Source organism: Cydia pomonella, chromosome 11 (genome assembly GCF_033807575.1).
Source record: "Cydia pomonella isolate Wapato2018A chromosome 11, ilCydPomo1, whole genome shotgun sequence".
Classification (NCBI taxonomy): domain Eukaryota; kingdom Metazoa; phylum Arthropoda; class Insecta; order Lepidoptera; family Tortricidae; genus Cydia; species Cydia pomonella.
Window position 1 is genome coordinate 9,983,773 of NC_084713.1, and position 26,806 is coordinate 10,010,578.

Here is a 26,806-nt window from a genome sequence, read left to right on the forward strand (position 1 = left end):
ATTATATTTAAAAAAAAAAGCACAAATAAACACTAAAAATCTAAAATTATTTAGATTTGAAAGTAGCTTCACCCAAGCACCACAGCAGCATTACATACTTAAGTCATATGTAATTAATAGTTTTGAATTAATAGATAGTTTCCGGGATTATAAATCATTTACAAATAGAAACAGATTATGTCGCATATATTACTCAATATACGTAATATCATACGTTTAATACTTATGTATGTCTGAGCATGTTCTACGCATAGTAAGATGTCCATTCTCACTTAATCTCTTTATCTATATCGAATGGAAATTGACCAATAATTGGATCGCAAGGCGCTACACAAGACAAGTCTAAATAATTGTAATTTGCATACATTGAATATGTGAACAATGGGGCGTACGTCATTTGACCACCATGTCAGCTAACGCCATATGCCAGTACAATGTAAGGAATAACTTTAGTTGTAATAATGTAACAAATGCACGATATATGTGTTGTTCTTAAGGTACCATCAGGTTCAAATTTGCATGGACAATTTATGAATGATTTCATGCGTAAAAAAAATAAAATAAAAACTCAGCTTCTAGCAAGCTTCGTACTCTGGCTGGACCTTTTGAAACACCGGCCCGACCACGGTCCGATTGCTCTAACTGAGCTACAGGACCTACCAGATCTGTGCGAATTTATTTTATCAGTGTATAAGTAATATTAATATCGCTCGCGGACGTATCTGCTTGGTACAGAAATTAATTAGTAAACTAAATTAGTAAACTTTCCCAGAGATAAGACCTAGCTAGATCGATTTTCGCCCCCAAAAACCCCCATATAGCAAATTTCATCGAAATCGTTAGTTTATATATATTATATATTGTGGCGGCGTATCCGAAATATTTTTATCGCTCATTTTAGACGAAACTTTTGCTATAGTTATGTTAAAAACAACAAAACAAATGCATTTTATAATTAAAACTAATTAAAAGATAAACTGTACGTCAAATGGCGATAAATGAAAGCTTTTTTCACGCATCCGTATTTTATTTTAATTCAGAGACAAACTAGAGTCAGGGGCCTATTTCCGTGTCATTCGATACAAACTAACATGCGAGATTTGTCAAAATTGTATGCAATTGACATTTCATTTCGAAAAAAAAGCCATCTCGACTGATATTAGAATAGAGGTCAAATCAAATTGCTTTTTTTTTCAGAGATGTTCCAAATTTGAAAGTCATAACCAAATCGATTTTGATGTAGTTATGAAGCAATAACTGTTCAAGTGGCATATGTCGTTTTTGAGTTGTTGGAAATTTGGTTTTATTTCAGTGATACAAATTTGAAATTTATTTGACGTAATTGGTCGGGAGTCGACGGCCTGTCCCTGCAAGGGCTAACAACATTTTCACAGATAAAAAAATTGTTTTAACAAAACAGTTTATCGTAATGTTGGCCATTATTTACGGATTTTGAAGGCATCATAGAGGGTTTATGATATGTGTGTAGATTAATATTTTTATAACTGACGTATTAAGTAATATTTAGGAACCCTGCAGCTTCGCTATTCTTTTATAGTGTATGAATAATAAAAAGTACACTATGCTGTGTAATTGTTTATGCACAAGTAATCAGATCTGCGTGATGAAATGGCCTTCTTAAGTATTTGCGTGGGGTTGTTTACATTCTGTGATAGCAGATAAACTCGGGAGCAAGTTATCTGGCGCCACTGCAAATAACAATTATTGATAACTCCTCTTTACCCTCATGATGAAAGTATAATGATGTAGTATAAGTATGATGATGTACTTTTTAATATTGTTACCCAGAGATATCCAGGCATCCAATGTTACGAAGCAAACAATGCTTATAGAGTTATAGCCAGATATTTTTCAGTGTTCAAGGTTTACCAGGGAGGTACAATAGTTTCGAAAATACAATCGGTTCTGCACAAATTTTATAATTATAGGTTTGGATACATTTTTTTATAATTTTAGGATAGGTAGTTATTGCCCGTTGTAATTTGATCTCGCTTTGCATGCTTATTTTGGATGGCATAACCTAACTTTCTATATATGTATTGTAAAAACAAAATGAATGTTGTCTGTTTAATGTGCCTTTAGAATAAAAAAAAATGCATGTAATTAATTTGCGTCCCTTCAGATACCAAACCGATGATGAAGCATTTCATTAAATTATCTACCGTTGTCCCGTACAAACGCTAATTTTCTGAAGATTCACAGGTACAAGTATTTCCTTTTCTGAGATACGCGTCATACGTTATAAGTATGTAACTTTATTTTTGTGTTGCCTCCCAGTCACACTTACGTACGAATTTACGAGTGTGACCGAGAGGCAACACGTCGAACGTGGTTCGCGGTAGGCCCTCAGAGATAAGTAATGAGCTTCCTCACCAATTCCTTCAAAATGCTGCAAAATAGCTGAACTTTTAAACAACTTGAAAGAAGGCTTGAATACGTTGCACCAAGGAAGCTTGATAACGACTGAACTTCGCGGAGGCACGGTTATGTTTATAGCCCATGTCGAATGTTAATGTTTATGGTAATCGTCACTGGTTGAGCTGGTTTAGCAAAGGATTCTATGTGTTGCTGAGTATCAAATTGTTACGCAATTATAAATATAATATAACAACAAAAATGAAGGAATCCTGTATTGGCTACGCAAAATGTGCGACTTCTGACTTCCGTTATGTTTTGATTGATGATTTAAACTAACATGATTTTCTATACAACGTGCACACGAAGACCGAAGGAGTTGAACTGGGATTCAATGATCTTATTTAGTATTTGTATAGATTGTACAGACTTCAGCCTAGTTTTAATAACAAATGTTCGTAATAATAAAAAAAATTATATTTAGGGACAATCATATACAGATAACCCCTAGCCCCAAACTAAGCAAAGATTGTTACTACGAAAGGCGACGATATAATAGACTAGTACAAATAGTAGTATGCATAGTGTACTAGTAATTACTCATATACATTATACATACTTAAATCCTTAGATACATCAATAATCCAGGAACAAATTCAATATTCGTGATAAACACACAAATAAATGCTCTTACCAGGATTCGAAGCCGAGACCTCCACCTTCGTAAGCAGGGTCACTACTCACTACCCACTAGGCTACGGAGGCCAGCAATGCAAATTTAAACTAAAATAGACTTGGCGATTGCGCTGTTGCCACTAATTGGTTTAGTCTAGGCATTGATTTTGTTGCTTCTTTTGTCCTCAGGAATACGTCGTTCAAATCCTTCGGCTTCCTAATACGCACGTTGTATAATAATACGAGTAGTAGATTAAGAAGCAATTTTTTGCAATAAAATTTTAAAGTCAATAAAACGTATCCTACGCCTACAGCGACCAATTATGTGACATAAAACTAATATCTGTGCATGAGTCATATTTTTCCCCCATGCGCCTGTGGAGGGGCCTTCATCAAGAGGGTTAACATCTTAACATCGGTTGCACGTTGCACGCAACGTAGTCACATGCATAACTTAAATTGTGTTGCATTATTATGGCCACTTTTATTCTCCATCATCAGACCAGCTTGAAAGCACAATAACTATGCATGTGCAATGCGTTGGTCACAATAAAAACAAAAAGCGGACTCGCCCATAAAGGGTTCCGTACCATTAAAATTTATGACGTATTAAAAAAAACTACTTAGGTACTAGATTTCGTTCAAACCAATTTTTGGTAGAAGTTTGCATGGTAATGTATAACATATATATTTTTTTAGTTTTATCATTCTGTTATTTTAGAAGTTACAGGGGGGGGGGGGGGACCACACATTTTACCACTTTGGAAGTGTCTCTCGCGCAAACTATTCAGTTTAGAAAAAAATGATATTAGAAACCTCAATATCATTTTTGAAGACCTATCCATAGATACCCCACACGTATGGGTTTGATGAAAAAAATTATAATTTTATGACGTATTTTTATGTCAAAATCTTAATGCGGTTCATAGAATACATCTACTTACCAAGTTTGAACAGTATAGGTAGTTCTTATAGTTTCGGAAAAAAGTGGCTGTGACATAAACGGACAGACAGACGGACATGACGAATCCATAAGGGTTCCGTTTTTTGCCATTTGGCTACGGAACCCTAATAACCGATATTAATTTAATACACTAGTATTTTAGTACACTACATTTTAATACACTAGTAGTTCTTACCCAGTTAAGTTAGTTTGCACCTCATTTGTATCATAGAAACTAGGAATGCAAACGTAACGCAGCCGAGCAGTTAGAAAAATTACGCGTAATGATTGAACGGCTTGCAGCAGTACTAAAACCCAAAATTAAAAAAAAACATTTGTATACCTATGAAAGGTGATTGACGGAGCATCATTTCCGCACCGGCTCATTTAAAAAATGCAAAAAAAAAAAAACCTACAACCGTGTTCCACCCTAATGTGCATTGAGCTATGCATTGTCAGAGAAGGACTTCGCTGTACTTAATAATGTTCTTAATTTTGTTTAATACAGCGCAGAGCAATATATTGATCTAATGACAAGATAGGCAAGCTATTTATTCTTTGCTTAATATATCAGAATCTGATCAGAATAGTCTCACACTACCTCTATATTCTTAATTTATATAACGTTATAAGAGTATTATTCCATGAACACTCATGTTTCAATGACTAATTATATGACCACTGATGAGCATATGGTGTATAATGACAAGTTTTTTTATATTGGTTTTATTCTAAAAGTATATAGGCAACACTGAAAGTTCTTAGCATACCTTTGGTTTATGGTAATATAACTCATTTTTCCAACATATTTTATTTACATTTAGGTAATATATTTTGTGAGATATATAATCCTTCGGTTGTCATTTGTATTTCAGGATTGCCGGAAATTTTAAAATTGTAGGTACGAGTATGTCGAGCGTCGCTCCAATTTTGAATTGAGAAATTTCTCGTGTCATCTCATGAATTTTATACAAAGCGTCTGTGGACCCAACATCGCTATACAAAAAGAGCTTTAGAAGAATGACCTGTGTGCGTTTTAGGGGGATGCTATCCTAATAAAATTGGTACGCCTGATCAGATAAAATTGCAGCACCCATTAAAATACAGAATGAAGTTTTCTGTATTCCAAAACTTTCAGTTTGTCCCTCGTACTTTATTCAGATTTTTACTTTATTTTTATAAGTTTTATAGCATCTGGAGGTGACTCAACTGAACAAATGTTTTTTGTTTTTATTTTTTTAAATAAGGGAAGTTAAACACGACCGACGCTCAAATGGCTTACGCGCCTGGCTGGCTTAGATAACGCCTGCTACCTACGTGAACTCCAATTTTTAAAGAAATACACATTCAAATGAGTCTCGTCCGCAGATGGCAACAGAATTATTTTTAGCGCGTTTAGGCATAAAACGCTACAGTGAGTTTTAATGAGACTTGCCTCATAGTTTTAACTTTTAAATTATTCTTGTGTTACTGCTTCGTTTAATAAAAATTATAAGCGTCAAATAACTACGCTCGTTTTACACCATCTGAGAGGAATCATATTTTACTAGGTAATGAGCACCAAGTATAAGTTTTTTAATTACAAGTTTCTTTTTGTTTGTTGCCTGAATACACTTATTCAATTCAACTTAATCAATCATTTTGTATGTACGATAATAATCCCGATGCATTTTTTGATAAAGATAAAAAAACTAGCGAGGAATGGAGGATTGTATAGAATTTACTTGCGTGTTCGACCCACGCAATCTGTCACGTTATAAATATAATGCTTTTGCCGTTTCTTTGGATTTCGCTTTTTATTTTCGATGGTGATCTAATAGACTAAATATAATGCAATAGAAACGTTAATCGTATATATATTTGTATACATACATATTATGTAGTTCATGAAAGATGTTTTAAGGAGTTTTTAAATTATGAAAAGCTGAATTATGAGCTGAATTATTGTTATTTATCATTCAAAATCATCATTTAAAAGTCAATTCTACAGTTTATAAGGTTTGCCACACATGTGGATGAAATGCAACAATCAAGAGTGCCTTTACCAGCTGGTGTGGTGCAAAATATTTTAATTTGTTGTGACATTGAATAAATTATTGTATGATTTTTTTTTATTCTTTTAAAAATTGAATGTATGAAATGTTACTTATTTATTTTTTATCTTATATACTTTTATACCATATTGTGTGCCCTAACAGGGTGTCATGAATTGAATTGACATTTAAATATTTGGTTGTTGACGATCCATATTGATTTGCCACAATGAGCCTTTCAAGAGGCCTTAAAAGAGCCATGAAATTGAAAATAAAATTAAACTTCCAACAACTAAAAAAATACATATGCCATTTGAAGGGCTAAGCATGTTCTGAAAATTATGCTAAAATAGTTTATCAATACTTTATTCAATTTACCCATTTAGGACGCTGACACAAACAAAAGTGAAATGTAAATTCGCATATAAGGTACATCATGCTAGTCAGCATAGGAAAATATAGAAACAGTTAGCTCTCTATTTATAACGTACGTACCTAATATTTTTTGTTTCGGCAATCTTTAGATCTGTTTCAGCAAAAAAGTTCCAAAACAAGGAAGCTATACAACCCCGCCGCGACAACCTTGATACAAAACATAAATAAATCAGATCGTTTTGCGCGGAATGTGGCCGCAGCGACTTTCCATAACTTGTACAAGTTCTCCGTAAGATCTCACGTGCATCGGCGTGTCGAAGACGTTTTATACGACTTAAGGATGACTCACGCTACACAGTGCCAGGGCCGGGCCGGGGCGGACCGGAGCGAGCCGTCACACGGACTTTCAGGAGCGCCACCGTCGCCGGACCGTTCCGGGGCCGGGGCGACCGGGCCATCATCTCTATATTATAGTATCTCTATGCGTTGACACTATCGTTGAGTCTCCGAGCGCGAGACAGGCCGGGCCGGGCTGTCCGAGCTCACCGAGCCGTCCAAGCAACGGACTGTTCATGACAAATGTCACAAATGTCAATCATATTGAAAAAATTTGTTCGATGGGAAGCAAGTCGATATAGAAATAAATAATAAAATCAAAATATTGGCCCTGGCTGCCATAATAGCTGATGAAGAGAATACTGCATACTCTGGGCAATTGTGCATTTGGACATTTCGCGGACACTTTCGGAAAAAGGAGAATTACACAACATTATGTAAAGAGCTTTATTTCCACATGACCCGAGACTCTTTCGAAGCCACCGTGTTCTCTGCTTAAGGTAATGGAAATACAATGCGTGTATTATATTGTCTCAAATAATCATGTGCCGAAGCATATTAAACTATTAAAAGGAAAAGGGATGACCGGTTCTCCATACAAACATAGTCCCCATTTTCCTCTCTGGATATTGATATTCCCTTCGTTCTACATCCAATTTTGTAATAGTACATTACGATACAAGTGCGAAAAATAGGAAATTCGAAACAAGTGGCGATAAATTAAAACACGACCGAAGGGAGTGTTTTAAATCGACACGAGTTGCGAATTACTTATTCGCACATGTATCGTACAACGTTTTACAGTACATGGCTCTTTAAATGTTCGACACAGTAACGTAATATGCTAATTTTCGCACTAGTGCGGTAAAGTAGCAACATATGTACTGTAAAAATATTATCCGTAATGGGGACTACGTTTGTATGGAAAAGCGGTCTCGTTTTGAGGTAGGTAACTAGGCAGATTACTTAGAGATTGACTCATCACAAGCTGCCCTAAGTGCTTCTTAGCGAGTAGACAGGCCTATTGTTTTTCAGTATTATTTTCTTCTATTGAGGAGTGCATTTGTGTTGTATTGCAAAAATATATCCGTTGGGGTTCAGTGATACCCGATAGATATTAACCCTGAATCACAAATGATCATTTTGCTTAATGCCGCGTTTTTGCATTATTTTCTCCCATCAATCCTATCATAGACTTGTTCCGTTTCAGGAATGCATGAAAAACTTAAGTTTAAAAGAAAAGATATTTAAAATGGCTGTAGGAATACCACAACATTTTAAAGTATCGATATAAGATAATCATCTACAAACATTCAGCTACAGAGAAATACGCGTACACCACTAAGAATGTCGGTGGTGCGCTCTCAAAGTAAAAAAAAATAACTGTTGAGTTCGGTACACTAAGATAGAATTGTCTAACAAGTACAAAAAATAAACTACTTACTGGCTTACTTACTTCTTGCGAAAAAGGAATTTTTGATCTATAATACGAGTGGGTTAGGTAGTTGAAATTTACAGTGTGCATTTTATGGTTCCGTAGCCAAAATGGCAAAAACCCTTACAGTTTCGCCATGTCCATCTGTCTGTCTATCTGTCTGTCCGTATGTCATAGCTATTTTACTCAAAAACTATAAGATAACCAAAAGAGAAAAGTGGAAAGTAGGTATTTTTTATACTACGTTGGTGGCCCGCCTGATGGTAAGCTACTACTTAGTTTAGAAGATCAAATGTATAAAAATATAATTTTTAGGCACGCCATACATGTAACTAAAAGTGAAAAGGTTATTCAAGTAAAAGAGTATTAAATTTAAGATTTTTTTTTAAGTAAGTGAGATGGCAAAGGAGTCTTGCGTAGCCCGTCATGCTAGCCCGAAATGATATGAACGCTCTGACGTCGGGCTACAGCGGCGGCCTCATATTGAGAAAGTCGGGCGTAGCCCTTGTGCTATGCTTGCTCTAAGGCCGAGGGTCCCCTCATAACAAATGAATCGGGGGTAGCCTTACGTACCTAAGTAGCTTCCTCATACTAAAAAGTCGTGCAGAAGAAGATAACAATATAATTTTTTCAATATGTCTATTCCAGATTTCCTGTTTCTTAAATGTATAGTAACATGGCAGCAGTTTTCATCTTTAGGGTTCCGTACCCAAACGGGACCCTATTACTAAGACTCCGCTGTCCGTCCGTCCGTCCGTCCGTCCGTCCGTCCGTCTGTCACCAGGCTGTATCTCATGAACCGTGATAGACAGTTGAAAATTTCAAAGATGACGTATTTCTGTTGTCACTATAACAACATAGTATTGTGTTCCTGCCGGTGCGTAAGGTTGCCAGAGCTCAACGAGGGGAAGGAGGGTTGTTAGGCTCGGCAACGCGCATATAATTCCTCTGGAGTTGCAGGCGTACATAGGCTATGGAGACTGCTTACCATCAGGTGGGCCGTATGCTTGTTTGCCACCAATGTAGTATATAAAAAAACAAATACTAAAAAGTACGGAATCACGTTGGGCGAGTCCGACTCGCCCTTGTCCGGTTTTTGTATTTATTTGTAAGCTTGCATTAATTGCTATGGCACTTTAGGCTTAGCTTGTAAGTATAGTCGAGGAAATTGATTCTTTAGCAGTTAACGTGTCACGTTACAATGGACAGCTCTTACCATAAGTATGTACAGCCAAATTTACTTGAACCGCAAGTTGCTAAAGAATCAATTTCCGCGACCGTACTAATAGGATATTCTTTTCTAATAGGTCTAATAAATAATATGTTGCGGACTCTTTTCTTAAACCTTTTTACTTGTATACTTTTTACGACATTTGACGCTGTCATGTTATTCAAATAGTAAAATAAATCTGACAAGAGAGAAAATAGTGATCTTATTTACAGAAAGATACTTAATGTATGAAAAAATAAGCAACAATAAGAATGAATGTTTTGTGAGTGTGAAACAATTTTATTTTCTTTGACAAATAGAGCACTGCATTGCATTAACGATTATTATTATTTTAATTTGTATGTCTTTCCCATCACGGAACAATGGTATTCCGGACCTTTGAGAAGCGTGCGCCGAGCCCTAACCTAAGGTAGAGGCCCTTTTGACACGTTCATGAAATGTAAGATGTACACCGAGCTGATGCTGCCCTTGCCCATGTCATAGGACGCACGCAGAGGCAGGCCCGACAGGGTGTAAGGACTATTGAGAGTTGTTGGAATCTAAAATAAACTAGGTTATTGTGTGAAAGCGATGGGCTACATACTGAGCTATGGGATAAAAAACCAGACGCCTGCCTAATAAAACGGTACACAATTTTATTTCCGGCAGACGACACAAAAAGCGACATCTGGGATGGCTCAAGAGTAACACTGGTGTGAGCGGCTCAGGGGTATCGAGAGGCGTGCACCGCTTTCAACTCAGTGGCTGTAACAGCCACTGTGCCAACTCGCGTCTTGCACTTCCACCCTTGGAACTTATAGCTCTAACGACTCCACTCTGGCCGGCCGGCTAAGGCAACCCAGAAGCAGATAATCCTGTCCCACCCACCCTCCTTCGAATGACAGAACTCCCTAGGAACACTCGGGTACGTGAGATCGTTACTCCACAACTGCATGCCACAAGCTGCCCGAAGTTGACTGATTGCACTGGTAAAATCAGCGGGCCATAGATTATTAGTTTGCAGTTCCTAAAAGCCATTGCTGAAAGGATGTGTAGCTGTCATATACAAAAACAATGGGTAGACAGTCTCAAAGGGTATGTCTTATTATAAATAGTTTCATGCCGCAGTAAAATTATGTGATTTGTAGTATTTAGTTTTAAAATATATTATTATAATATGTATGCTAATCTTAAGGTATTTATCTATGGGCCGCTAGTTGCCTGAAATAAATTATGATAGATAGACGGATAGATGGGGTGTTCTAAGAGAAAGTCGCTTTGAAAATGCTTTTGTCTTGTATGGCAGCTTCCTCAATCAACTGCGTAAAGCTCGAGAAAATACTGCCAAAAGGCTAGGTTAGATAATAAGTTTTTATAAAAGAAACATGTCTTTATGGGACCCATAACATTGAAGCAATACAAAAGTTAGAAATGAGAGTCAAATCTGACAATCGTTATCTACGCACGAAACGCCCCTTATTAAATGATACTTGATCGTGACGTCATGATTAAGTTTAATGCGTTTTGTTTGCATTGCATTTAAAAAAAGAGGAGCTTTCGAGTTTCGAGGATTATGTTTTTAAAATACGTGTATATTACGTAGGTTTGTTTGTATTGATTTTTTGATTCTAGAAATAATAGTTGTATAACCTTAATATGTATGAAGGTAAGTACTAAGTACATAAAAGCTACCGAAATAGGTCAGAAGAGCAGTCAATTCAATATTACTATACAGTATATCCAAAAAGAGCGCTATGATAAGTAAAAGTTCCTTTTTAGGGTTCAGTACCCAAAGGGTAAAACGGGAGCCTATTACTAAGACTCCGCTGTCAGTACGTCTATCCGTCTGTCACCAGGCTGTATCTCGTAAACCGTGATAGTTAGTTGATATTTTCACAGATGATGTATTACTGTTGCCGCAATAACAACAAATACTAAAAACTACGGTACCCTAGATGGGCGAGTCCGGCTCGCATTTGTCCGGTATTATTTAAATATAGGAGGCAAATGAGGAAAGCCCATGAACAGAGGTCGTACCTATCATAGGATAAGTAGATATATATGTACAAAGAAACAGCGGTATGTTAAGTAGATTTTTTTTATATAGTAGGCAAACGAGCAGAGCCCATGAACAGAGGTCATACTCTTATCATAGAATTGGTAGATATGTACAAAGAAACAGCGCTATGTTAAGTAGAATCGATTTTTTTTTAAGTAGGAGCTAAACGAGCAGAACTCATGAACAGAGTTCGTATCATAAGATTTGTAGATATGTACATAGAAATGGCGCTATGTTAAGTAGAAGTATTTTTTTTAATATAGGAGGCAAATGAGCAGAGCCCATGAACAGATGTTGTATCATAGGATAAGTAGATATGTACAAAGAAATGGCACTATGTTAAGTAGATTTTTTTTTTTAATATATGAGGCAAACGAGCAGTGCCCACGAACAGAGGTCGTATCATAAGATTTGTAGATATGTACATAGAAATGGCGCTATGTTAAGTAGAAGTATTTTTTTAAATACAGGAGGCAAACGAGCAGAGCCCATGAACAGAGGTCGTATCATAAGATTTGTAGATATGTACATAGAAATGGCGCTATGTTAAGTAGAAGTATTTCTTTAAATATAGGAGGCAAATGAGCAGAGCCCATGAACAGAGGTTGTATCATAGGATAAGTAGATATGTACAAAGAAATGGCACTATGTTAAGTAGAATTTTTTTTTAATATAGGAGGAAAACGAGCAGAGCCCACGAACGGAGCTCGTATCAGAAGATTTATAGAGATGTACAAAGGAATGGCGTTATGTTAAGTAGAAGTATTTTTTTTAATATAGGAGGCAAACGAGCAGAACCCATGAACAGAGCTCATATTATAAGATTTGTAGAGATGTACAAAGGAATGGCGTTATGTTAAGTAGAAGTATTTTTTTAAATACAGGAGGCAAACGAGCAGAGCCCATGAACAGAGGTCGTATCATAAGATTTGTAGATATGTACATAGAAATGGCGCTATGTTAAGTAGAAGTATTTTTTTAAATATAGGAGGCAAATGAGCAGAGCCCATGAACAGAGGTTGTATCATAAGATTTGTAGATATGTACATAGAAATGGCGCTATGTTAAGTAGAAGTATTTTTTTAAATACAGGAGGCAAACGAGCAGAGCCCATGAACAGAGGTCGTATCATAAGATTTGTAGATATGTACATAGAAATGGCGCTATGTTAAGTAGAAGTATTTTTTTAAATATAGGAGGCAAATGAGCAGAGCCCATGAACAGAGGTTGTATCATAGGATAAGTAGATATGTACAAAGAAATGGCACTATGTTAAGTAGAATTTTTTTTTTAATATAGGAGGCAAACGAGCAGAGCCCACGAACAGAGCTCGTATCAGAAGATTTATAGAGATGTACAAAGGAATGGCGTTATGTTAAGTAGAAGTATTTTTTTTAATATAGGAGGTAAACGAGCAGAACCCATGAACAGAGCTCATATCATAAGATTTGTAGAGATGTACAAAGGAATGGCGTTATGTTAAGTAGAAGTATTTTTTTAAATACAGGAGGCAAACGAGCAGAGCCCATGAACAGAGGTCGTATCTTAAGATTTGTAGATATGTACATAGAAATGGCGCTATGTTAAGTAGAAGTATTTTTTAAAATATAGGAGGCATAAGATCAGAGCCCATGAACAGAGCTCGTATCAGAAGATTTATAGAGATGTACAAAGGAATGGCGTTATGTTAAGTAGAAGTATTTTTTTTAAATATAGGAGGCAAACGAGCAGAACCCATGAACAGAGCTCATATCATAAGATTTGTAGAGATGTACAAAGGAATGTATGACCTATTATTCACCTCGTAAATTATTTGCAGATGACTAAATAAACACCCTGTATATATTTGTTGTTGTATCAACAAATCAAGCATTTACACTAAAAAAGTGAGTGACATTTAATTAAGTGGAACTGCTGATGAAGACCAGACGGAACACCTCAACTACGCGTATTTCACGTTTGGCGATATCTTCTTCGTTACGATTGTTCTGCAAGTTATTTTTTAAGCTTCATTTTAGTCAAGATCTATTTCTGATAATGGATCCCAGGAATAATGGATGAAACTCTTCAAATATTTTACATATAGTAGCTTTTTATATTTGCATTTAAACAGTGCTATTTGGTGAAACGTGTTCATGAAGATTAGAATATAACTTCTCCTTGACAAGTATTTTACGAGTTAGGGCTTAGGTATATTATATGGGCTTACCTATGGGCTATTTTGTTTCATTCAATAGTTTACATATGTGTAAGAGAAAGTATAACAATATGCTTGTTAGACTAAAATAGCTTTAGTTTTGTTAATTTCAAAAACTTAGTAGGTGATAATTATAACATAGGTATAGAATCTTCAAAAATAAAACAGTAGATACAAAGCAGGTGTTATTGGCCCGTCTTTATATATAGAAAATCGATGGCATGATTCCTAGGAACAGATCTTCGTATGTGTTATAGTTTCAAACTTTTCCATACTGAACGATCTAAATAGGCCACCATGTATACCCTACGGAACATTTTATTTCGTTGGATGAATTTAGGGTGTAGGGTAATGGGAGGCATGTTTGAACTTACCAATGAATGTACCCAAATATCTCCAAAACGTATCGAACGAATTAGTTGCAGTTTTCAATAGTGTAAAATAATTGGTGTATTTATCGTAGCTCCTGTTATAAATGTTTTAATTTTTTTAAAGGTTCAAGCTATAGGTATATACCCTAACAGTAAGCTACACAGATAACTGACCAGGAGGGCCTGCAAACAAGTTTCTTTGCAGGGGGATACAAGTGGAGAAACTACCCAATTATGAGCTACTTACTGAAAACTATAATTAATAGACAATTGTAAGGATATTTAACATTGCCAAAATAAGGTTAAAGGTGCCCTAGTAGTACTTAGTCGATATTGTGATACAATGAATGGTATTATAAACATTTTTCTTTTTTCATATACTATGGACATTCCTCGATGGCACCAAGCTGCAACTGGAAAGCGATGATCACACGGCAAATAAAATCGTGAAGACTGTAGCAGCCACGTCTAAGGAGGATGAATGTATCCACATTCAATATTTTTTATTTATTTTTTGTTTGATATGTAAAAATGCACGTCAATAAGGTGGCAAACTATTATTAACAGAGACCGGAATTATTGTGGCATTCTTGAACTGTCATAGAGAGTTCTCATTTATCGACTTCGGGTACACATATATCGATACAACGTAGAACACAAAATATTTAAAAGTTATAAAGTTAATGGATATTTGACTGTAAAAGAAGTAACTGCTTTTTAGGGTTCCGTAGCCAAATGGCATAAAACGGAACCCTTATAGTTTCGCCATGTCCGTCTGTCTGTCTGTCTGTCTGTCTGTCTGTCCGAGGCTTTGCTCCGTGGTCGTTAGTGCTAGAAAGCTGAAATTTGGCATGGATATATAAATCAATAAAGCCGACAAAGTCGTACAATAAAATCTAAAAATTTAATTTTTTTTAGGGTACCTCCCCTACACGTAAAGTGGGGGTGAATTTTTTTTCGCTTCAACCCTACAGTGTGGGGTATCGTTGGAAAGGTCTTTCAAAACTAATAGGGGTTTTCAAGAAACATTTTTTGATAAAGTGAATATATTCGGAGATAATCGCTCCGAAAGAAAAAAAAATGTGTCCCCCCCCCTCTAACTTTTGAACCATAGGTCCAAAAAATATGAAAAAAATCGTGGAAGTAGAGCTTAAGAAAGACATTGAATGAAAACTACTTATAGCGGACATGATCAGTTTAGCTGTTTTTGAGTTATCGCAAAAAGTTTTCCCTTCATAGTAAAAAGACTTACTTTAATTAGGTACTGATTATGCAAATTTGGCTATTTGTTTAACTCGGGTGAAAGGTACCGTTTCATCCCTTGGTTAACAATTTACTATACTTTAAGCTCCAGTTTAGCTTATTGTGACGGAAGAGTAACTACGGAACCCTACACTGAGCGTGGCCCGACATGCTCTTGGCCGGTTATATTTGCATTTCTTTTTACTTATTAAAAAATAGCTCTATAGTTAGGGAGTACAAGTCCAGTAAGGGTTGCTAGATAGCATCTCTCCAGCAACTCTTACTGAGTTTCAACATAATTACTTATATTTTCAAGAAATGAGAGGTAAAAAATTATAACTAACCATATTATTCTCAAAATGTTGGATTGTTTTAAGCATGACATCAGTGGAATACATTTTGAGCGCTGGGATTCGGTGGTTAACAGTCATAGTCGGTCTTTCGCATGTATTGCCGTTATTCTTTAAAAACGGATGGGAAAGTTACTTACATTTTATTCACAAGAAATGCAAAGTAATTTAATCATTCAAATTTTGAAATATTTTATCACCTAGGAATGTAAAATTAACGACGACGACGACTTGTGATGATTTTGAAGTTTAAATATTTTTTGGCGTTGGTGTGGTAATTATACATTAATTCATAACGAGTTCAATTATTCACAACCAGTGTCAGTAAATTAAAACACGATCGAAAGGAGTGTTTTAAATCGAAACGAGTTGCCAATTATCTATTCGCACATATACAACGTTTTACAGTACATATGGCACTTTAAATTTTCGACATAGGCGCGTAAAGTGCTAATTAACGCCCTAGTGCGGTAAAGTAGTACCATATGTACTATAAAAATGTTGTGTTTCAGTCGTTAGAAAATATTGTTTAACCCTCGTGTCTTCAAACCCCCGAAACGCTCAAGATTTCCACTTCTCTAAAATACATAACTGTTTTAGCCAAAAATATTAACTGTTGAACTATATTGAAGGTCCGGTTCACATTGAGTGGCTGCACCACTGTGCACATACAAAGTTTATTCTAACTGAAACTTTTTTGACCACATTATTTTCAATATTTCTCGATTTTTAGCGAGGTAAAATTTTTTTGATGTCATGTACCAAATAATACAAAAAAGGTACTAAAACTGGGAGTAAGCGTCAGGATGTCAGGACCATGATAGCTATTTATATCGTTATAAATAGCTATCATGATCCTGACATCCTGACACTTACGATACTACAATACAGTAAGGGCCAAAGAGCATATAATCACTACGTTTTAGTAAGGGCTATAACCGCGAACCACTTCATTAGTTCATCTATTCGCGTCTCTATCACTGCGCGATCTTTCTTTGTGCGAAAGAGAGGCACATAGGCTTCCCCTTCCCCCTGACGAAATTATGCGTTCCACGTCTTAATCATTAATTTAAGAACAATAAAACATACGAAGAGTATTATTGTATTATTTCAGTAGTTACAGTAATAATAGGCATAAAATAGGGAATATTACGCAAAACTCTGCGTAGAGGGCGTTACTAACGCACACGGGGCCTACCGCGAAATGGAAAATCTAAATTGTGGTTTCTGCCTCCATCATTCTTGCATATTCGATAGACAGAGAGGCAGATAGGTAACGAAATTTCGTTTCGCGTTAGACCATCTGTAACCAAAACGCCTTGATACATCAATGCCATAGTGAAAACTTGTCAAAAAAACTGTTTAAGGCATAGTATGCATAAGTTACTCTCAGGTTTATAATACATGCTAGTGCTGCTCTCTACAGCCTGAAAAAATGTATGGCCTATCTATTTCAGGAGAATGCATCGTACGCGAGCAGTTAGCAATAATATCGCCAACGACAGATTGCAAATGAAATATAGGCACCTTTATGAGTAATTCAATAACTGCACTGAAATATGATGTTCGTACTCTCTGCAGGCAGATTTACAGAAGATCAGTTGGACTCTAAATTAAGTCAAAGAAATAGTTTCCCGTAATCTACAAATTTATTAACGAGATATTTCATTATATATAAGATATAACTTCGTACAAAATGAAAAGTAATACGTGGGAATATGAGAAAAAATTAGTATATTTATATTAATTTATAACCTACATGCTCATTAATGAATAATTTTTACAAGCAGTAACATTACTAGATATCTCATTTAATATAATCCGACTAAATTACATTTCCGCAACACCTCCGTATTTCACAAAATAAATCAAGACATTATGCAACTTATATAATTTTGACGTATATATCCGAGTCGCCCGTGTTGCGACCGTTGCGACTTTCATGTAGTAACACCTAACATGGAAAAGTAAATAATAAAGACTGAATCTTCACGGATACCGCGTTGTTCGGGAAATATATATAGGTCAAATAAATATTTAACTTGTAATAAACCTTGCGTAGATAGATAGATAGATAGATAGATGTATAAATAGAATACTCTTTATTGGAACACCTCAGTAAAAAGATACAAAAGAAAATAAAAAACAAACAATTGATTAAATGTAGAGGCAGACAACAGGCGGCTACGTAGCGACTTATATATACTTATAGTACGTTATTCTTTTGTTATATAATTTATTTCATTGTCAATAATATGATAATCCGACAATATGTACGAAACGGCAGTATTTATTCTTAAAGCTCTGCTTCTTCTGAACATTTTTTTATTCCACTTCATTTACTATTAAAATTGGTAACAAATTCTTAGGCAACTTGTCTGGCGCTATCAACTATCTCAAGTAAAATGTGGAGCCAGCGTGACTAAAATAAAAATAAGTACTATTTTTTTATTGCTTTCCACAAAACCGGCAATATGTAGAATTGTGTAGCTTTATTTACAGAAATTTGGTTTCATATAGAGATTGGCAGTCATTGTTAATTAACTTCTCTCTGCGCCGAGTAAAATATAACCCGACCAAGTAATGTATTGGCTATACCATCCATATTTAACAAACAAATTTATGACGTTTTGTAACCTTCTTATTTTGGCAAATATATACCGACACATCCGAGCATGCACATTGCGAAGGGTGGTATTCTGGTTTTTCATCTTTCCAATATCTTGGTGCAATGTGTATTTGCGTCTGACATTTTGCTTAATGAGAGAGTGAGATGCAATGCACATTGGACAAAGATCTTAGACTAGTGGAATATCACCCGAGAGGAAGAATTGAGTCACCGGGTGGCCCGGAGGCTCCGGGAAGTCCGATTTTTGCTCATAGCATGACCGGCTAGTCTCCGGTCCGAGCCCGCACCGGGCCACTACAGAGCTCCGGTGATGACGTAATGCTTTCCATAGAAAACGAAGCGCCGGAAGCTCCGGCCCGGCCCTGCCCCTGTGTAGCGTGAGTCAACCTTTATCTTGTTTATAAATATAAATAAATAAATATCTGAGGACAATCTCACACAGATCAACCTAGCCCCATAAGCCAAGCTTGTACTTTGGGTACTATTATGCGATGATATACTTACATAGATAAATACATACTTAGATACTTACATAAAAATCATCCATAACTCAGGAACAAAATATATTCGTGATAAACACACAAATAAATGCCCTGACCGGAATTCGAACCCGGGACCTCCTGTTTCATAGTCAGGGTCACTACCGACTATCTACAAATCTTGTATATATAAATTTCGGGGATCTCGGACGGCTCTAATGATTTCGATGATATTTACTGTATGGGGGTTTTCGGGGGCGAAACATCGATCTAGCTATATTTTATCACTGGGAAAACGCGTATCTTTGGGTTTCTATATGTTTTCCAAGCAAAGCTCGGTCTCCCAGATATCAATTATTGGAATTTCAGAAGAACCACAATATCATATGGATAAAAGTGGTTATGTTAATGTTTGTTTATTTAAGTCGAAGAAATGGAATACACTTGATAGACAATATCGTGAATATATTTATTGATAGTTTTTGTTTCTATTGTTATGACAATCATTTTTAAAGACTATCGCTATGTCGAAATAATAGAGCAAGACGTTTATTAAATTACCTTATATAATATGTATCTGGCTCGAAGGACCAAGTTCAAAAATGCTAAGTAGGATTGTTTTAATTTAAAGTAATAAAATTAATGTCATTATTGATAAGACGTTACTGAATCCATTAAGATTTTATTAAGAGAAAGCCTTTACCGGGTAATGGTTTGCTAAGGTGCTTTTATTGTGTTCAGAGAACGTTGGAAATTTCCACTTTGCGGCACTTACTTACAATGTCAATGAGAAACAACAATTAAACAGGTGCGGAAACAATAGCGTTTTAAGCAGTTTGTAGAGCCAAAATGTGGACAGTTTTTTTTTATTGAGATTATCCAACATAATATTATTTTTTATTATTATTATTATTGGAGTTTGTGGGCCTTTGAGTGCCACGTCGACCAGGCAGTGATCTATTGTGATAGCTATTACAACACCGAAAAATTAATCATAAGATACGAGTAATAAATATTATGTGAGTACCTACGTTTCAAAGCATGCATAAAACAGTAATTGAAAAATTTACTATGACCTAATATGTATGTCTCTAATACATTTAAATCAATTACATACTCGTAAGTATATATTAAAACTTGTTTTTGGCCGCCGTGCCTCTAAAAGTATAAAATAAATATGCCATTGGATTAGCAGACACAGTTGCCATCATCACTTACTAATTCGTTGTTTGATCTTCACAGGAGTTAAGGAGTTGACAAAGTCAAGATACCAGTATAGATATTTGTTTTACAAGTTTGCATAGAAGACACAAAAGAAACGGATAACCCATCATCTTCTTTAAGTATCGTCATGTGACGCTGACGATTCATATTCATATTGAATAAGCATTCACGAAACATTTTGTCTGAGATTTGATTCTGTTTTGTTGTTTTGAGCTCGCGTTACGTAAAAAAACACATTATACTGGTTAGTCTGGTATGATCTCTGTTTGAGCATTGTGAATTCAAGATTGTAACTCTTTTAAAAGCTTTGTTAGAAATTGAACACTAAATCCTGCTATATATATACCAGAATGACCAGATTTTAAAATCCCATTTAGATTTTTTAATAAGCGTCGGTCAAAACGTGCTTTGTGATCAAAACAGTGAAAATCCAGTATGACGAAAGTATTGTTTACGTTGTGATCCCATGCTTAGTAACAGTCCAAAATATTTAAACATTATTATATTAGAGACGTTCATAACGCGCCGTCCATTATTTTTGAAACGGTTTAAAAACCGTAAAATTCCTTCGAGACGAGACGGGTCCATTCACACAACTTCGAGTAGTTACTTACCACAATAATGGCGCCATCGTTACGTTACGTCAAAAATGCGGCAGTTTCTCACCTTTTTAGGGATTTCGAGAGGGCCTTCCAGGAACGACGTTAATAAATAAAACCCTACACGCTCCCGACAAAAAATACCCCAAACATCAATGAAGAGGCGCCAACGTTTGTTAATGGCCTTAGAATCTAAATCGTTTCTTATACGTTTTTAAGGAATTATAGGGAAGATGTGCCTAAATTATGTTTTTATTTTGGTATATAAAAAAATACACACGCTTTGATATCATGTTTGGTTCGATTCACCAACGTACATGAATAACGGAGTAAAAAACTAAATAACTGATAATATCTGAATGACACATCACAATTCTTAAAAATCTATCAAAATGCTCTTCAGTTCCTCATTTTTTTAATCTTATCAAAACCACTTACAACATTTAAACTAAATTGGTTGTAAAACCTGAATAAGCCGGTATTTTATCCTTATAAATATAAATGTATCATACTCTACTGTACCGGTAACACGCTCTGTCGCACAAAAACTACTGAACCGATTCTAATTACTATTTAAAACGTCGATATAGATAGTATCGATACTATCGATATCGTCGACGTTGATGTGGATTCGGTCCTTCGAGCCGGATATTTTGGAAATGTGTTTTTTTCGGGAAACTTAACTCTTAGTGCAAAAGTGCTTACATGTAACGATTTCACGTAAGCAGCAGTTTCACTAAAGTTTATTTTACTAGGGAACATATCATCAACACAAAAAGGTACTAGTTTGAACTATGCATAGGACACGTATATTACGTACGCAAAGGTGAGTTTTAACCCAGACATGTTCTATCGGATATCTGTAGGTACGCACTAGTAACTACATCGACATTCACTTCTAGCTGTAAGTAGGTGTCGCTCATTAACAGTAGCATCTTTATCTTCTTGTCTTGTTAGACTTTTACCTGTATAGGCTGTATAAAATAGTATTTTATACAATCGTGATATAATAGAGAGCTTTTCAGTCGAGTTGTCTTGCTAGACTTACCTGTAGCTGTATAAAATAGTACTTTATACAATCGTGATATAATAGAGAGCATTTCAGTCGAGTACCGTGTTTAGGCTACGAACCTTGCAAAGTTGCCTCAGTAAGGTACGAGATTGAAAAGATTGATTATATCACTATTGTGTACTTTTCCTACGAGTCATCTAAAATAATACTTTTTTTACTATAAAAGCTAAATAATTTATGAGAATTGGTAAGTATCTCATTGGACAAAAATTTTGTACAAAAGACATAAACACGCGAAGACCACCGCCCGCCCGTCCCCGTTTAGTATTTCTTATGGGAGTGCAGCGGCACGTGATTGGTCATTTTTAGGGTTCCGTACCCAAAGGGTCAAACGGGACCCTATTACTGAGACTTCGCTGTCCGTCTGTCCGTCCGTCTGTCACCAGGCTGTATCTCATGAACCGTGATAGTTAGCCAGTTGAAATTTCTACAGATTATGTATTTCTATTGCCGCTATAACAACAAATACTAAAAACAATAAAATAAATATTTATATTTTAACACAAAAGTGAGTTGTGCTTTGTATATATATTATACATGAAATTATGCATTTTCTGTTTCTAAACATTTAACGGCATCTTATATAAACAGTACGTCACAGTTACCCATTGCTTTTTATTTTTAACCCACTGTGCTTGTATGAGTTATTAATTAATGTTATTATTGTATTGCGGCTGCGGTTTCCCAATCCACAGGTTTATGCCTGCACTGTGGTCAACGCCGGCGTGGGAATTCTATTTAAATGCTATTGTAAATAGTAAAATTACATTTTCCTTCGTGTTTATTACTCGCACAAAAGAGCCTTTAAGTGAAGAATACTTTTACGATGTTTTCTTGCTTTTTACAATGAACACTTATTTACTTTATGCTCTGAATTGTTCAAATGATTGAGTTTCAAGTTAAATTATTAACTTCGCAGTCCTTGTACGGTACTTGCGCAGGAGATAAATTGCGAATAATGCTTTCTAAGTATGGGGAATTATAATGGGGCAAAATAGCGCTATGTTACAATGATTGTCATTTTATCAATTTTAACGGGCTACAACTATGCGTTTTTCAGACCTTACTTAACGTACTTAAGACCAAATTTAACCTAGGAGGTTAGGTATATTACTCGAAAATATCTAATAGATTTTCCAGAAGGTGATGCATGCCTATAGCATCACAATCAGATATGGGTACACCTAAGATTAAGTTGATGTATTCCTCCAGAGTAACAAAGTATTAAAACTTGTAATTATGAGAGGTTGATTGAACTATGGAAATAAAATTGTTGGTTTAGGAAATGCTGCCCGTTAGGTAAGTAGATTTATTTTAATTTAATTTAGATTTCATTTCTAGACCGGCCGTTGTTTCGAGGAACACGTTTATTAAGTTGTTGTTTATTATATAACAAGAGTAGTTATGAATCGCAGACAAGGGTTACGTTACGAACTTGAATTCTTGAGTTCAACGACCTTTTGACATTCGCGGGGAAAGTAATAAACTGGCTCGAGGTCGCAACCATATTACTTGACCTGGAAATTTACCAGTTGCATTTTTCCTCGGATTTGTTTGGTAGTTTATTTAGGTCTTCTTCTAGTTGCTACAAGAAAGTACAAAAATTAAAATGAGTAGTTTTTAAATACTAACATAACTCCCAAAAATTACTATAATTTACCCTAAAATTTAAGTTATAAAATATTTTTTTTATAAACAATTTAATATTTTTTATAATGATATTGGATGACAGATAAGAAAACTTATCCATAGTTCATCTATACATTTTTCACTGCATTTTAATTGTGGAAAGCAAAACTAAACTTACATTGATATCTTGATATCCCCTGATTAACTTCCCTACTTACTTACTTACTACACCTACATACTTACTAATAATCAAACACTAGGTATTTAAAAAAAAAATGTAAACAAGTACAAAAATAAATAGCACTCGATAATTCCATTAGTATTTCATGAATACGGATAGGTACTTTTTATCACCGGTCAGTTACAAAAAAAACTTAATAATCCTTAATTGGGTACTTGTTTACGCCGAAACAATAGTTTACTCAATGAAATCTATTTGAGATAGTCAGCGAAGAATCCAGAGCCGCAAACAGCTTGGGAGGATAAAAACGCGTTATCGCCTTCGATAAGCGAGTAACCAACGCGTCTCGTCGCGTCTATTTGTTTAAGCTTTGACCAAAATCCTGGCTTCTGTATTCAGAAAGGGGCGACTTACCTTATCTTACTTATTGGTATTATGAATGGATTTAAAAAATGTACACAAGTGTAGATATGGCCATTGGGCGTTGCACTAAGGAATCATAAATTATAGACAAATTAGGGCTTATGTTAAAAAAAATACTCCTACCAATCATACTTAAGATTTTTTCTGCTCCAGCAGCCTTCGTCAAGTGGACAAGTAATAATCATATACATCAAAGCATTAATCATTTTTTTTCGTTTTCGATCTAAGTATTGTTAGGTTTAACCGTATTGATATGCTCATATTATAAAAAAAAATTTGTCTCTGCTTGACATACCTAACGCTTATGACCACTGATAACCATTTAGTGGCTTTTGTTATCTAGGTAGGTATGAAACAGTTAATTTTATGTCCGACATTGCTCACTTAAATGTTTCGTTAACCATCCTATCGAATGAAGGACGCATAAAGTATGAATCGTGTGACTTGTTTACAATAATCGAATTAAAACTGTCGTGAGACATACTAACATTAAAATAATTCTACGGATTACACTCACGTATTCACGTACACTCGCGCGACATGTTTCGGAGAGCTTATTTTTATCGTTTATAATACTTAGTATATTTGAGGTTATTCAACGTTTACAATATACGGACATAATAATATTACCCAATACATAAAATGTGCGTAATTCTTAAAACGTTTTTTTTTATTATTATATATTAGCGCCTGTACCTACTTTACACTCTGCATTGACTATTGGACTCGTCAAAAAGAACCTAATGAACTTAAGCTCGAAAGGTTTAAGGTGACAACCGAGGAGTTCTTGCATCCAACTGCAGGCTTCATCATCCCTGATGATGATCAGATACCTAATCAGAATCACGATGGTATCAGGGTGCCTAGCCAAGATGCCAGTCGTTTACGCCCCGTAGCGAATGAAACGCTAATGTCTCTGTTGCACTGATATTGAAGAGTTATAGAGAGAGATTAGCGTTGATTGTCATCTTGGCTAGGCACCCAGATTATTATATTGTAATCTGAATTAAATTTACACGAGGAGGAATATATGTGTGTATACTTAGAAAGTTTCATATTGACATGTGTTGTTCCCTCTAGTTACCATCAACTTATTGTTACCGCTGGCAAGTAGCAACAACTTGGTAGCAACTAGTGGGAATAACCCACATACTTTTATTCATTCTGCGTCGATACGACTATTAGGACTTGTGTCGACTTGCAGCATTTTATTACATTCTTAGTTTAGGTAGTAACGAATGAAGTAAGAAATATAAATGGGTTGATAAACAAGATTGATCAATTTTAAATAATGTAAATACAATCGCGTCTAGTTGAGTTTTTTAGTTTCCATTTCGTGCTGCACTAGACTGCGGTGTGGGTCACCTTTACCATGAAATAATGCTTTACATCTCGTTCTCGACATCATTGACAAGGTTGCAGGAAAAACGTGAAGTAGACAGCTACAGACCGCACAAGATGAAAAGAAAATGGAGGAGGCTTGCAACGCTATATAAAAATTAAGTAAATAAGTATTACGTGACAGAAATAATTTACAAAACATTAATTTAAAAAAAATCTATAATGCATTGGAATGGCAAAGTAAAAGTTGTCTTAATAATCTAGTATTTGACATCAGGAATAAATAAATAAAATAAATAAATAAATAAATATTATACGACATTATTACACAAATAAAACTCTTTTTATGTTTTTATCTCGGCATCAAGGAACGTTATTGTACATCGAAATTTATGGGTCACATAGAATCTTTGCATTAAGTTCTCATCTTTTCAAGTTTATAACCAAATCGGGAAGAATAAAAATAAAATAAATATACCTGTTTTGCGATAATGTTTACCGACTATTCGGTTCAAAATTAAAAACGTATACAGAACTTGGAAATTAAAAATGGACATGAAAATTTGAGTGACATTTAACCTTATATGAAATTGTTGTTTGAACATACGCTGAGGGGTGGATATGTAGGTCATACTGAACAACTTTAAATATGGAACCAACCCCAAAATCGCGATAAAAAATCCGCCGTCTCATTCATTTTGGTGAATCACATGTCAATGTTTTCTATAGAACAGCAATTTTTTTTCACGATTTCGGGGTTGGTCTTACTATGGTATAAACTGTTCAGTATGACCCACATAATCACCCCTCAGCGTATGGTCGCGGGTTCAAATCCTGGCTCGTACCTATGAGTTTTTCGGAACTTATGTACGAAATATCATTTGATAATTACCACTAGCTTTTCGGTGAAGGAAAACATCGTGAGGAAACCTGCATACATCTGCGAAGAAATTCAAAGGTGTATGTGAAGTCCCCAATCCGCAGTGGGCTAGCGTGGGGACTATAGCCCAAGCCCTTTCGCGCATGAGAGGAGGCCTGTGCCCAGCAGTGGGACGTATATAGGCTGAATTATTATATTTCAGTAGTGTTTGCTGTCCGTGGACGAAAATGACACTAAACTTCAGCCGTGCAATGGAAAAGTAATCTCTCTCATTAGCTTCTTATATTTTATCATTCCCCATTTCTCATAATTACATATATTTTATACACATTCACACAAATGTAACGTAATCTATGTGTGAACTCGTATGTAATGTATTTCGTGAACAATGCTTTGGAAGTTCCAAAGACTGATCTTTATAAATTTATGAAGTCATTGTCCAATTAAGAGCAATTCCTAGCTGAGCAACTTTTCAAATCTCGAATTTTTGAAGCTATGTTTCTGTCGCGCTGCGGTGGGCGGGAGCGGGAGCTATCTAAGTGTGAGTGCGCGCACACAGACGCGAGACTCCAGTGCCCGCTCATTGCGCGCCGCACATACGTAGATTTCAACTAATTAGGCGGCCAAAACTCGCTATCCGAAAAAAAAAAACTAATGATAAGATAACCATTTACTCAGGTAGTAAACAGTTTCGGGAATACAATGGGCACCCCCTCCCACCCTTCGTAGATGCGCAAGAGCTTCCCT

The 26,806-nt window shown here is 35.6% G+C and overlaps 1 protein-coding gene across 4 annotated transcripts in view; it reads right to left on the minus strand.

Moving 5' to 3' along the window:
• The window catches only part of LOC133522807 (monocarboxylate transporter 10), an 80,398-nt gene that overhangs the window by 25,171 nt on the left and 28,421 nt on the right, over positions 1-26,806 (minus strand). Inside the window, exon 1 of one of the 4 annotated variants that reach the window (XM_061858265.1) lies at positions 2,395-2,481. The exons of the other annotated variants lie outside the window; for them this stretch is intronic. The gene's annotated coding sequence lies outside the window, so the exon portion shown is untranslated. Of the gene's footprint in view, positions 1-2,394; positions 2,482-26,806 lie in introns of those variants that run through there. 4 annotated transcript variants of the gene reach the window in all.